The sequence below is a fragment of the Lagopus muta genome, chromosome 4 (genome assembly GCF_023343835.1).
Source record: "Lagopus muta isolate bLagMut1 chromosome 4, bLagMut1 primary, whole genome shotgun sequence".
Taxonomy (NCBI): domain Eukaryota; kingdom Metazoa; phylum Chordata; class Aves; order Galliformes; family Phasianidae; genus Lagopus; species Lagopus muta.
In genome coordinates, this window is record NC_064436.1 from 45704193 (window position 1) to 45718875 (window position 14683).

The window sequence follows — 14683 nt, forward strand, 5'->3', positions numbered from 1 at the left end:
GTAGAGAGGTTTCTGACACACGCATACCCATTTGTATGGGAACTGCTGAGTCACGGCCTGAACTTCTGATTGATCACCTGAGGCGAGCAATGAGTCAGCTAGAGGAGCACAGGTGAAGGCAATTTAGACCTATTTAAGAGCTGACTACTAGTAGGGAGGGTTCTCTTCTGGAGATCTTCTCTGCTGGAGTTATGTAAGTGAGCCCAATATAGGGGTAAGCTTTCTATCTATTTTCTTTGTTATCATAATCTACTTTGCCAAACCCTCTTGTTTATTTCCTAATTATAGCATCTTAATATCCATTGATTATACAACATTGCATCTACTACTTATATATCTTACCATACATAGTGACTTTTGCTAACACAATAAATTTATATCTAATTCAAATCTACACTTAAAAGCAAGACAGGAGAAACAGTGGAAGATCTTGTGACCTCCCAGCAAAGGTAAAATACTTCTAGCAAACTCTGAGAAGAAAATACTGTGCCATGAGTAACAGTCAGCATTTCTTGGTGAGACCTTGCTTTTGTTTACTGATGCCTCATTTTACTACCAGATCAGCCTGGAGACCAAACTATCCTGGAAAGCCTAGAAATAAACACTAATGCTGTTACAACGTCTACAAAATTAGCCATAATTTAAGCCTGTTTTCTAGAATGTTCAGAGAAAAGGAAAGAATCTATTGTGGTACAGCCCATTGTGCCAAACATTTGTCTAAAAAGACCTAATCTGGATTATTGATATACCTGTCTGATTTCATTAGTGTCTTGTAGCTGTCCTTGTGTTTTCCTGAGTATGTGAATTAGACTCCAAAACTGGGCAGACAGCAGGGCTTTCTGATAAAGCTGTAGGCCTTGAGTCAGAGCCAAATGTCAGCAGGGGCCTTTTTATGGACTGTAGTAGGAATTGGACCATGCTTCGCTGGCATGAAGATGTCATGTATCACCCAGCAAATCTGGAGCTCTGAAATTAGAAACCCTGAACAGGAAAACAACCAAATGGTCTTTGTTTTGTGCAAGTCCGTGTGTTGTTGGTAGGTTCATGAGAGACAACTAATTAGATTAGGAGGCCTTTCAAGAAGACACCACTAATTGGCTTGGGGAGCCCTGTGTGGACTTGGTAGTGAGGAAGAGCAACTTCCTCTCCAGTTACCAAGACCACGGAGGATCTTTTGGGATGGAACAGAAACAGTAAAATCAAAGCATAGAGTTTAGTGCTGAGATGGGAATTAGTGCCTCACAGGTTGTTGTGCTGAGGAAAAAAAGTAACAACTCTTTATGGTGGCAAATGTTCTCTGCTGTATAATCACAGGCAACTACTCTATGCCTCAGTTTATCCACCTGTAAAAAGAAGGCTGGTCCCTCTGCTTTGCAGTATTCACTGCATAGTGACCAATATGAGAGCACTTTGCAAACAATCCCATGTAAAGGAGAATGCTTACAAGATGTGGGGAAGGGCTGTTTGGTCGTATATGTGAGGCTGTCTCAGTGGCCTTGGGGATGTGTGGATGGAGGTCATGGAGGAGAAGCTTACAAGCCAGTGGATGGGGCAGGAGCAGAAAGGAATGTGTGAAAGAATGGTTTAGACTGCTATTTATCACAAACTCCCTTCATGCTCAGTCATAGCTGATATGAGACAAGGAACTAGAAATGCTAATGCCGTTTGTAAAGCATGAGAAAAATACTCTGCAGCCAAACACGTCTAATTAATTAACATGGCAGTTAATTAACAGGACAGTTTTGATCTTCTGTAGCAAAGCTTTGAAATGCAATGGCTCACTAAGTCATTTATTTCAGTAAAAATGAAAAGCAAATAATAATTTACTGGCCCATTTATAGTGTTCCATCTTACCCTAACAGCATCAGCATGGCATCCCAGTCATTGCATCCAGACAGAGTTAATCCAAGATTATAAAAGATAAACAGAGGTTGATCAGGGTCAAAAACCACATAAGTGGTCATGTGTTGCCCCTGGATAAGAGGCTGGGTCTCTGGTGAGGTTCAACTAACCTCTGGAAGATTCTTTGATGTAACTTGGCTTGTTTCCCTCTCAGAAGCCAGGTCAAGACTCAACAAATAGACTAATAAGATGTGTCATCTAATTTGGGATGTTGTATTTTAAAAGAAACACCACCAATATATAGCCAAATACAGCCAAAACTTTTGGCTAGCCCAGCTTCCCGTAACACTGCATGATAGTGGTAGTGTGGCTGGAAGAGCATAAGAAGGGCTCATTATGTTTATTGTAGCCCCAGGACAAGTACTTGCAACAGCCATCAACCCTCCTGCAGTTATTAAGATCTTTCTCTGCTCTAGGCACATTCTCAAACAGCAGAAGAAATCGCTTGTCTCCCACAGGCCCAAGAGTTGGGGCCCAGAGGAGAGAGGGAGATGCACCTCACCGTAGGATCTGTAAGGCATTATAATTCAGAGGCAGTTGCAGAGCAAACCAAACTGCCACATTTAAAAATAAAGTAGATTGAAATTGCCTTTACCCTTTCAAGGGTTTTGTGTTGCACCCACCAAAGGCACATAACGGAAGCTCACCTTACATTTTAATCAGTCTTTCCCTCACTTAATTTTAATCTGACCCTGAGTAATGCCCTCCTAAGAAGATTCATTTAGAAGCAGATTATAGCATCTAATTTGCTAATGATGAGACATCATCTTTGGAATCACAATCTTCCATAGAGACTTACTAGATGCATCAGGAAATAAGATAAAAACACTGTGCCCTTCTGCACTGTCTAGCAGCTATAGCACTCATTCCCAGCCTGGGCTTCAACCATGCTTAGATGGGAAAGGCTGTGCCTGAGTGTATGTACAACCAAGTGACTGAACTGTGGGAAATAAGCAGGAAAAGCCTGGATAAGGGGATGTTTATTGGGAGAAAAAGGTTGTTCCAGTAGCTTCACATTACAAGCCTAGCACACTCAGGTCAGTATGTGAATATTGGTCACAGAAGCAGGTATGGCTGGCTTGTGCATCTGGGTAATGTACTACCTAGTTTCCTACATGTAGATTAGAAACTAAATGCTACCATTTTATGGCTAGAGAGAGGTACAGCAGATTCTTCACCAGGTTTTGTGGTCAGGCATGTGGGCAGGGTTTTCTGGGAAAAGCAGAGAGGAATCTCAGGACGCCTTTGAGGAATACAGGGAGCCTTGGCCTCTGATAATGGGGCAAGGAAGGGAGAAATGGGGCTCTAGGGATATCATAGAGTTCTGCTCAGTAATGGTGCTTAGATAACAGAGAAGTTATCAAAAAATGTAGTGTATGCTCTATATTTTCTAGTTACAAAGTGGTTCACGATTGCAACCTGACTTAGCTTAAATTCAGTGAAAGACTCAAAAGTTTTTCAATTATGAAAGGGCACTCGTGTAATGAAACGAATTCAACCATGTAAAGAAGTAAATGACATGAATGGAAAGAAATGTATTTTAGCCAAAGTTGCTGTACTATCTGGAACTTTCATCCTAAGTAAAAGAAAATCTTTTAGGAAGGACTCCAGACTAAGCAAACTGAGTCAGCATCTCAGAAGTCATATTAAGACCAGCAGAGAGGTCAGAAGTATTGCAAAAAGATTTGATCAGCTATGAAATCTGTGTTCAATAAAAGGAGTATTGCCAAAAGTCAAGCTGAGTCAGACCTGCAGAGGATATTAAAAGAAACAGGAAAATATTTTCTAGCTGCCTGGAAGAAAGTCAAACAGGTAAGAAAGTTGTGACAGTAAAGCAAAGATCAAGATTGGGTCCTCAACATTTCCTGGACCAAACCCTGTGCACTCGTCCACTATGCAGATAGAAAACATTTGCAGAGAGACAGTGATCACGGCATCTCAAGGCAGCTCCAGCCTACAGATCATGTACATGGAAGGAAGGGATCTTCAGGCATCAAAACCCCTGTAGGAAACCAAGCAACATAAAGTAAATGAGAACAATTAGAGACTTCATATCAAACTCAGCAATTTCTCTAGACCTGGGGTGGACAGTGAAAATGCTAAAATAGGTGAAGAAGCAGTTGAGCTGCTGAGAAAGAGGAAAATTATTTCAAGATGGAACTCTGTTCTTTTCTGAATGTGATTGTGTGATTGTCAGAAAGTTAATTAAATGGTTCAGGCATCCCTTTCTACTCTGTGTCCTGCACTGCAATTTATACCAACACCAAGTAGTGAGAACTAATAAGATGAGTTGGTTACCTCATTATTATCTGCTGGAGATATTCATTGTTTTTCTCTACACCATTTACAAAACCAGGGTTTTGGACTAAATGAACTGTGGATTTGATCTAATTCCTAAACTCTGCTTTAAAACTTTGTAATTAACAATTTGGATCAAGCAAATAGCGTTCCAATTGGAGATACGGCTTTGAGTATGTGTCTGCAGAAACTGTCACATCACCTGGAACCATACCACAGCATGTAGAGAAAAAAAAACAAACTCAACTAATGTGGAAATGGGCAGGATGGTTTATAATGAGGGGAAATGTGTCATTTGGGGAATTGAAGAGGAAAAAAATAATGTTTCATGCAACAAACTTCAGGATTATATGACAAAAAAAAAAAAGCATCTAAAAATATCAGTCAGATTTCAGTAAAATGATAAATGTGGGCTGATATGATATCTTTCATATTCAGGAAATTCCTTGCAGACTCCTATGATGAGGCATGGACTCCTGATCAGTTAGTTTGTAGCAAATTCAGCTACAGCACAGTTACCTGTACTCACATAGACATTTCAGTATACAGCTGAGGGAAGAAATACAGAAGTGGGCAGCATATTACATTTAAAAATCTGCCTGCAGTTTTTCTTCAATTAAAGACTGCCATGAGCTTTTCAATAATGCATTTTGTGACTTCATATTGAAGGAAGAAATATGTTATGTAACAGGATTTGAGTAAACTGGAATTGAATTTGAGGAAACGGAGTAAGCTAGACGTGTTGAGGCAAGAGAGAAAATCTTCCTCTGTTGTAATTAAATGCGAACGACTTTGACCAGTATGAACTGAATCAAACGTGTATGTTATAATTGGTGGCAGGTGAAAGACATCTACCTGCAGGGGAGGACGTTCAAAAGGAAATGCTAAAGGATTTTCAGGAAAATAAAAGCATGACATCGCATATTTACATGCCTCAGATTCATATAACAGCATGCAGAGTGCAAAGGAGAACTTGTCTAACGCATGGTAAATATAAGTATCCAGGTAATAGGTATCCTCTCCATTAATAGTAGAGTAGCAAAGGTCAGTTGTGATCAACTTGCCTGGTGCCTTGTATAACCTACCAGACCAACTGCCAAATCTTTTCAAGTCAGTTCTTGCTTGAACTAGAGCAACAGTTTCAGGGAAGTGGTACTTTTGGTCAAAAATAATAATTCCTAAGATTGGATCCACCAGATCTGACAGGGCTTTCTGGTAGTTAACCACCTTCACCTTTAAAAGTCTGCATATTTCAAAGTTCACCAAGATGATCATAGATTTACTGCATCTGGATCTTACTACATATGTATCTATTAGTTTGAAGCCTGCTGAAAGCCACAGTGAGCTTTTGCAAGAGCCCTGTTTCCCAGTGACCATGTACAGTTTTCCATAAGATGCTCAGAATCAGCCCTAGTTCAAGGCAAAGTCCCAACAGGAGTTTCTGCACAGTCTCTCCTACCTTGCCTTTAAAGTGAGGGCATGAGTAACCCTTAAATAGAAGATAGCAAGGAACGTAACTTTACTTGTATGGTACTAGTTGACAAACCACTGTGGCACTGAGGCAATAGCTTCAAATCCCCACCTTACCTGAGATGAGAAAGAGACATGAACTCTCCTCTCCCACACAAGCCAGAAGTAATGGGTTGCTGAAGCAGGCTTGGCTTATCCAGTGAAACAACTGTAATTTTGACACAAGCATGTGTAGCCTGTGATAAAGGTGCAACCCACATCAAGAAAGCTGGCTCAGGTCCTAGACTTAAGGATGCAATAAAGCGTGTTTCCTGCAACTGCTCAGGGCTGTGCATGCCAAGATTTGCAGCTGCAACTCACACTTTGTGCATACTGCAGCACTGAGATGAATTCTGGGAGGAGGTTTAGCAGCTCCTGGCCCTCTTGGCTGTAGCACCCACTGAAACACATTACCAAATTGCTTGGTCCAAGAGGCTGCAATAACAGTTTAGACTCTTGTTCTGGGCCTAGTATTTGACTAGTCATTGAAAATTGTGGAGATTTGTTCTCTGTGGATTTAGCTCCCAGTTCATTCAATATTAAATTTGCCACAGGAAATGTGCTTCTGGAGCAAACACACTGCTCCTCTTGCCAAGCCAACAGCACAACACTGTAAAGAAAACAGAAATCTAACAGTCTTTTCTCAACACGTGGCATAAAATCTTACCTCATGCATGCAACAAAATTTATTATAGCAATTTAAGCAGGAAAAACATTAAACCAAACACTTTCCATCCTATCTCTTATTTATCTGCTTCCATTACATTACCCACACATGCTTCCACAGTGCTCATTGCTTCATCTTTGCAAAGTGAAGATTTCCTTTTTATACAGAAATTTTTGCATTTATGGAGACTGAACTCCACCTGCATATTCAATGGGAAGCTGCTCTTGCATCAGCTGGGACTTTGCATCTTTGTGGAATGGAAGGCAAAAAGAAAGTGATATGAATGGGATAGGAATAAAAACAGAACCAGAAAGTCATTGGAAAGGGCTATAGAATGAGCTAACAAGGAAGGGGGAAAGCAGAATGCAGGAATGGTAGAGGAGATGAAGAGGGTGATGAGATACAGAGATCCTATGTCCATTGGACCACATGGCCTTCCTGGCTTGGAGATGTACAGAGGGCAGGAGCAGAATGACTTTCTTCACCTTAACATAAAAACAAAAATGCAGATGGTAGACAGAAAGTCCCAATCCTACTACTACGAGTCAAGACAGAGTCACATCACAGAATTAATTTTTTCTGTGGTTTGTCTGGATAATTTTTTGTTTTACCTTTTTTTGAAGGGAAATAGGAAATTGCTTTTTTTTCTAAATACCACTTTACAAGAAAGCTAAATGAAGAAATTAGGAAATGGCAAAATTTAGAGATCCTGGACAGTCTTCATTTGACTCCCTTTATACACGTACTTCATATCTTGGTCTCTACAACACTTTCTTTTTACCTCATGAGATCCATTTCATTATTGGAGATCCTGGAAGGAGGTACTGTGGAGGAGACAGTGGTTTGCAGGAAAAAGGGTCAGACCTGTATCAGTAGAATGTTGCCCTTGGCGACTGCAACTTGTACTACAAAGGATGCGAGCCTGTTCTGTGCAGCACTGCGACGTCTGGTTGAGCTGTAGCCTCCTGCCAGGCTCTCAGCTCAGTTGCTGAAGGTGGCAGGATCTGCACTGTGGCCACTGCAAATTTTAGCAAAAGAGTAAAGGCTTAGAAAAACTGTGGAGGATATGTCTTAGAGTGGACATCTCTAATGACTAACATCACCCATTCACTCCAGACCTGATGTTTCTAACAACTCGGGTTTATTCAGGGCCTTGCAGAATATCTCCATGGCCTTGGAGGCAGTGTGGGAACATCCTTCCCTGGCAGAATCTCCTGTTCTGCCAGCACAGGTCTCAACCAGCTTTGCTGCATGTCATCACCACTCAGACCTCTCTTCCAGTCCCTTCTGCTGGGCTGCAGAGTGGGCACTTCAGCTCCCTCCTTCCTGCTGATTCACTGCTGATGAGACACTGCACCCCATCATCTCCAGCTTCCCAGAGCTCACCTGGCCTTTTAAGTGCAAGGCACACTTTGGACTTGGCTTTTAGGACTAATCACATTAATATCAAAACCAGAGATTCCAGGATCAAATAAAATGTTAAACACAGTGTGTTCTGCACTTCAGAAGGCTCTGTGACATTTCAGCGTGTCTCACTGACACCATTCACTGTCCTGCCTGTGAGCAGTGACTGTTCCCACAGCCATCCATCTCCTGTTTTTCCCTCTTCTTGCCCACCTCCTCTCAGCTGAATCATTTATTTACATCCTAGCTCCTATATCGCATTATTTCGTCTTCCTGCTCCTAATTTGCTTACAGTGCAAATGTAAATGTAACATCTTGAACTTCATAACCCCTTGTGTTTGTATTCCTTACTAGGATAAGGTGACATAACACACCCTTTGATACCTTCATTAATTTACCATAGCATTCAGCATGTGGCTGTGAAGAAAATTAATAGGTCAAACTTGTTAATCAGTGTTGATCTTGAAGGTCTTTTTGCAGCCTTGGTGACTCTGCGAACTTCTCAGCATGTTAGAGGTCCTGTGCAGCACATCCACATGTGTTCTGCTCATGCTACCTGGTTCCTGTTTTCAGTTCAAGGATTTTGATATCACAGCTACAACAGTAATTGGGAACCGAGACCTTTTTTTGTATGGAGAGATGCTGTAAGGTTGTATTCATTAATATTCACTAATAATTTTCTGTGAGGAAATTAATAATTTTATATTCACTGCAAAGGCTGAAAGGTACACAGTAATTAAAAGAGGGAAAAGTTTGTGTAAGTTTCCAGCTTCTGAAGACCGAATGAGAGATGGGTCTTGCAGAAAAAATTATATGCTTTCATAAGGACTGTGTCCCAATCCGTGCTGCAAGAAGCTGTGTCAGACTGCCTGAGGTGACTCTTCTCAGTCATTTTCCGATCTGTATTTGATTATATAGTTTAACCATTCCTGTAACTTAGAAGCAGAGCTGAATGGATTCTAAAGCATTTATTTCCAAGAAAGGAACATTTAGAGAGATTCAGGTGCCTAAGTGTAAGAGCTGTCTAATGTCATTGGAGCTGCTCTGAGCAGCCCATCTGGCTTGCAGCTGCTGCTCCAGCAGGGCATAGATCCTCCCATAAATCCTGTGTCAGAGCTGCCAACACGGTTAGATGGCTCCAGCAACTGCAGTCATCTACAGAGGCATTATGTTTAGGTACCCGTATTTCCCCGTTCAAATTATATTTGAGCACTGAAAACAGAGTCATCCAATAAACCGCTGTGTAACTACAGCCAGGGATCCCTAGCCACAGTGATGCCACTCTCATTTCTCTGTTTCAGTTGTTCCTGCTTAGTTTCAAGTTTATTGCCTCTTGGGGTCTCGGTCCAATTTTGGGGAAATGGCTGACAAATCAGAAGTGTGTGATCTGAGGAAATGCTTGCCTGCATGCAGAAAGCAGCAGACGTAGCATTTCCAGGCAGCCCAGTCATCTTCATATAGCAGGACTTTGAAATCATAAATAGGCAATTTCTGCCTCCCACTCTGTGCTGGATTGGGGATTTTTTGTTTATTTGGGGTACAAATTCACCTCTGAATAGGCGCTTTTGCAGTGATGGAAAAGAGGAAATATTTCTAGAAGCTTAGAGCAGGAGTGGAAACACATGAAAGAGACAAAATGATGATGCCAAAGTTGCACAGATACCTGCAATTCCATTCCCATCTGGTGAATATGCTCTGTGATGTAATTTCTGAGGGATGAGATTTACTGTCCAAAGAAGACTAGGCAGATACTGCAAGAATACTGAAAGCTCAAAAACTCACAGCAGTATATGCACAGTCAGAAGATTTAAGGACTCTCAATGAAATTCCTTAGTATTCTGCAATCTTGATTTTAATATTATTTTGAAGTTTTTCAGAGGTATGCTTTGGCATGCCTTCCTTAGCTAACACGTGAGAATGTGCAGATAGAAACGATGCTAAGGCCTTATCTGGGAAACAATGATGTTCTCATCTAATTTCAATGGACTTAGCTGGACAGCTTTGTGCATTTGGTCTCCAAATCCTGTTACAATCTGATTATTTCTTTCACATTACTATCTGATGGCATGCTGGCAACACCTTGTAAGCATAGTATAGGCCAAAGTGAGAGGTAAATCTTGCTCAGCTTAGTGAAGTGTTAATACCATCAGTAGCAACTGGTATGAGAGAAGTATATCCAGTGCTGGAGGTATCAGAAAAGCTGGTGAGACAGGCCAAGCAATTCCAGATGCTTACCTGGAGGAATATTCACACATCTCTAACCACAGCTACCAGGTTTTCTTAAGATATCTCTATGTGAGTACTCCAGTGGAGAGACGCCCTACATTTCTAGTCACTTTGAAAAAAAAAAGGGTCAAATAAATCCATATAGGAGGAAAATCATCATCTTTTACAATAAACATGATTACTCAGTGGAACTCTCTGCCCAAAGAGATAGCAGAGATTGTCCTTGTAGACATTCAAGGTCAAATAGGATGGGGTTCTGAGAAACTTGGTCTAGCTGTAGGTGTCCCTGCACATTACAGGAGAGTTTGTCTAGATGGCTGTTAAGGGTCTCTCCCAACTCAAACAATTTGCTGATTCTATGATTCTGTGAAATTCTGAAGCAAGAAATACCACGTTCTGAAATTCAGTGTTTTGGAAATGTATTCTCTGGAAGCATGCTTATGCGATTTGAGTAATGACAGCACATTCATCCTTCCATGCTGTGGTTGTCTTGTGTGTTTAAACTGTGTGATCCTCAGAGTTGGGCTGGTCTTTTGTTTTATTTTTTCATGCAGTGATCTTTAACTTCAGCTGTAAATATTGCAGCTCATCATAAAGTAAATTGTGGGCAAGAATATCAGTGTAAACAAGAAAGGCAATCTCTTGCATGTAGGTGCTGTGATCTCCTCCTCCCTATCAAAAAAGTATAGCACATACCCCAGCACATACACACAATAAGGCTGAAAAGGAAAAAATGTTCAGTTCCTAACCAGTTCTGTTAAAAATCCCTACTTGTGGTTGCCATGGTATTTACAAACTGAACAAGGCAAGGTGTAACATTGAAAACTTTGCTGCAGATGAAAAAGGCGGCAGCCCAAAGTCACAGAACATGGAGTCTGAGGAGTCATTGTAAAGATTTAATTCTTTTTAATTTCTCTATTCTGTGGTATGTTTTTGAACTATCTTTATAAACTCTCCATTGGTAGTGTCATATTGTATTCACTCTCTTTCCTTCATCTGTCTTTGCAGGGCTGCTGCAGAAGCTCAGAAACCAGGGCAATGCCTTGGGAATCTGCATTAGCCTCATTCCTGGTGAGAGGACAGCAGGATAGCTCTGCTTTGGCTGCCCTCACAGGGCTCCTGTGACTTCTCAGAAGCCCCACTCGGCTGCATGGAGCTTAGGTTGTTCTGAGAAATGGTATAAAAATATTATTTTTCAGATCTGTGCATCAGATAGTGTCATTTGTATATCTGCTATCTGGCATGTTTTCCCCTGTTGCTCTGTGTGGGTCATCCACACAACAAAGAGGGGAACTGAAAAGATACCGTAAAGAACTGAAAACATAAAGCCTTGTAATTTAACAGAGGTGAGAAGACAACACGCCTGAATATTTTACTGTAATATTTCTAGCCTTCTTGACATATGTCTTTAATTAGCTTTGTTCATTAGCTTTAATCAGTTCTGTTCCAAATAAGGGCCCAGGTTTGGTGATCCTGCAGACGCTGCAGAAACCCATGTGCCTAGTGTAAGGGGAGCAATCTTTCTCTTTGTGCGATCGTGAACTTTACGTGTCCTGACCTCAGTTTTTACACAATTTTACCACATTTTCTTATCACATCAATATAGTCTTTCTTTCACGTCCCAAATTTCAAAGATCACGGCTATATTTTCAAAAAACCCTCAAAGTCAGAACCCTTCTGGACATGTCTGAAAGTATGGCAAAATAAAACCATTTCAACAGTAAGTGACCTCTCTTCTGAATCTTCAGAAGAGAAGCAGCAAGAAGAGAGGTTTGTGGCAGGGCCCACATATATCCACATAAGGTATTTTTTGCTTCAGTCGCCCCTCAATGAAGAAGAACTTGGATTTTGCTTTCTTGTAAGTGCTTGCCAACTGCGTTTCTTGTATCATAATCCTGCTTTACGAACACTGCAAGCTCTTGGGATCACGTTATATCAAATGCTTGCACAGCATCCAGCTTGAGGGCTAGCATACTGCTATTGCTATGGAAAAAAATGTCAGAAAGTTAGAGGAGAAGCTTGCTGAAATAGATATGAAAGGGGAGGGAGTAGAATAGCCTCATTTTATACTGAGAACATGGGGAAGCAAAGCATACCATATCTACATCTGACCTTTAAGAATAGAAGAAAAGAAAATCTGAGCTTGTTTGCATGATGAATCAACAGCGACCTAAAGAAAAACAACAGTGAGAAACCAAGGACTGACCTCAGCCTGACATGCAGTGGAGATATTTGCAACCCTAACAGTCATTTGACTTAAAACACAGCACACAAACAGCCCAGATAAAAGAACATTCTAACCCTTCTTCTTTCTTCCCTTTAATTCTTTCCTTTCATCTTACTTTTTGCAGATGTCTCCTTTGCCATGCTTATGTGATGCACTCTAAATGCACTTTCACCTTTAATGAAATGGGAAAAGGAACTGCAAGAAATAGTGAATGACTTGAAAATGCTTTTTCTATTACATTAATTTAGCCTTTGCAGAACTGAATGGAATATTTCTGCATCAATAAACTTCTTAATCTGCATTATTTTTTTCTGTTTCACTGTAGTGGCTGATACAATATAGTAATCACTGGCCAAGACACTTGGTTGGCATAGGCAAACTGAAGCTGTTGCAGAAGAAGAAAAGAAATCTCAAATTCAAGTAAAACAAAACCATAATTCTTGTCTACGCATCAACTGGATGAGCTTGGAACAGGACACATTTGTAAGAATGCAGAACTTGAGGAAGACAATGGGGAACTGGCTGAGTAATGCTGACAGAATGAAAACTGCCAGAATTCCAAAAGTTTCTTAATAATTTGTCTGCAACATTTATCTGTCCAAAATCACCAGTCCACGGACAGAGCAAAGAGCCATATTTGTTGAACTGCAGTTCTCTCACCATCCCAGGTCCCCTCCTTCATACAGCTTATCATACTGAAGAGGAGGAAAATTGAGAGCTAACTGAAACGGGCTGTATGAAAATGAAAAATAAACAACAGCTCTGTTGTACCCGTCATTGCAAATGTTTCTCTTTGGTTAGCTATTGCAGCTGCCTTTGAAAAAGTACCTGTACAAGTGACATACCATTTTTCACATGAATAAAGCACAGAATTTCCTTAAAACCTCAGGAATCACGCCTTCCAGGTCACATCAGACTGTCCTAAAATCATGAAGTATGCTTCAAGTAACACATTTTGGAATTTTTTTATTTGCCTTTTAGAACTTCTAGGTGAAATTGCTTCATGTTTTACATTTTAAAAAAGCTGGAAGTGTTACAGAGTCTTTATTCCAAGAGTGTAAGTTCTAAGGAATGCATCAAAAATCATGAAACTTGAAATTAAAACATGAAACTTGGCAGCAGTGGTGAACAGTAACTCACTCTTCCAAGAACTTCCTCACCCTTTCAAATAGAAATTGCTAATCGCGAGAAAAAAATTCATAAACGCAAATTTGTAAAGCACAGATCCAGCCAGCAACATATAATTAGTTCCTCACTTTTTTTCTTTTTTTTTCTTCTTCCATATTTAAAACCAAATGTAACATTAATTTCACTCGTCTAGCTCCAGTTCCTCAGTACTGGTCTGAAAATATATGTAGAAGAACAAGCCCAGTTTTGCACCACGATTCCCTTGTCTTGTACAAATCTTTGTAAGTGCAGTAGCCATGCATCACCTGGCTTTTTGCATACAAATTGATCCAAATCTATTGACTTCCTCTTCTGTAGTTCTCTCACACGTTTTATGCAAAATTCTGAAGGCAGATATTATAATCAACACATTAGTCACTGAGGAGGCACCACCAATTTCCTTGTAGCGTCCCAAAGTCACATCCTGAACCTTGAGCATTTAGCGGGGTCAGCATTTCATTGCAGGAATAATGAGGACAAAATGAATGTGCTACAATACTGCAATGTGCAAAACCTGCTGATCCTCAGGTACACAAACATATGCCAGAGTGCTTGTTTTCACCTTTCACCCTTCACCTTTGCCACTTGCAGCAAGGCTGAAGGACTGAAATTCTGGTGAAGTTCTGAAACATCCCAATGGAGAAAGTGGGAGACTAAAGGAAAGGGAACTCTGTTGTGAGCAGTTGACCAAATATTTTTTTTAACAGACAGACCTCCTGTGAAGGCCTGTGCAGTTTAGCCTTTCAAATTGTATTCACCCTTTTGTTAGAAAGTCTGTACTCTACTGAGTAATACTGAGTAATTTTTCTTACCCATGGACTCCCAGACTTACTGGCAATGTGGAAGGTCAGACTCTACCTACAGTTTTCACTGAAGTGCTTCATTCCGACACAGCTTAGGAGCAGCAGTACCCAATGCTCCATCCATTTGCTGCTGCATGATGAGAGCACAGCACTCTCTCATGGCTTCTCAACCACATTCTGCTTCAGTAATTTCCTAGACTAGCCAGGAGAACTGCATCTGGGGAAAAGAGATGCAGTGCTACAGAGTCAGAGGTTGAGCCCTCAGAAATTTGGTGAGGTCTCTTCCTGTCTTCTGGCATTGGATGTGAATCCTTCTCCCAGACACAGCAGAAATCTTCCCATCATCTGTTTTTGTTACTCACCCAGGGAACGTCAGGCATCAGACCTACAGCTCAAGCTTTTGGCTGTCAGAAGTAAAACATCATCCAATGTTTGCCACTACTTCTCTCATTCATTCAACTGCTCCTCTCTTTAACCTCC

General features: G+C 40.8%; 1 long non-coding RNA gene across 1 annotated transcript; it reads left to right on the plus strand.

Annotated features, from left to right (window-relative positions):
- Positions 1 to 175: 175 nt before the first annotated feature.
- On the plus strand, positions 176 to 12941 carry LOC125692299 (uncharacterized). Its single transcript, XR_007376572.1, has 3 exons — positions 176 to 193; positions 11015 to 11183; positions 12559 to 12941. It is a non-coding gene; the product is annotated as an uncharacterized LOC125692299 (long non-coding RNA).
- Positions 12942 to 14683: the final 1742 nt, after the last annotated feature.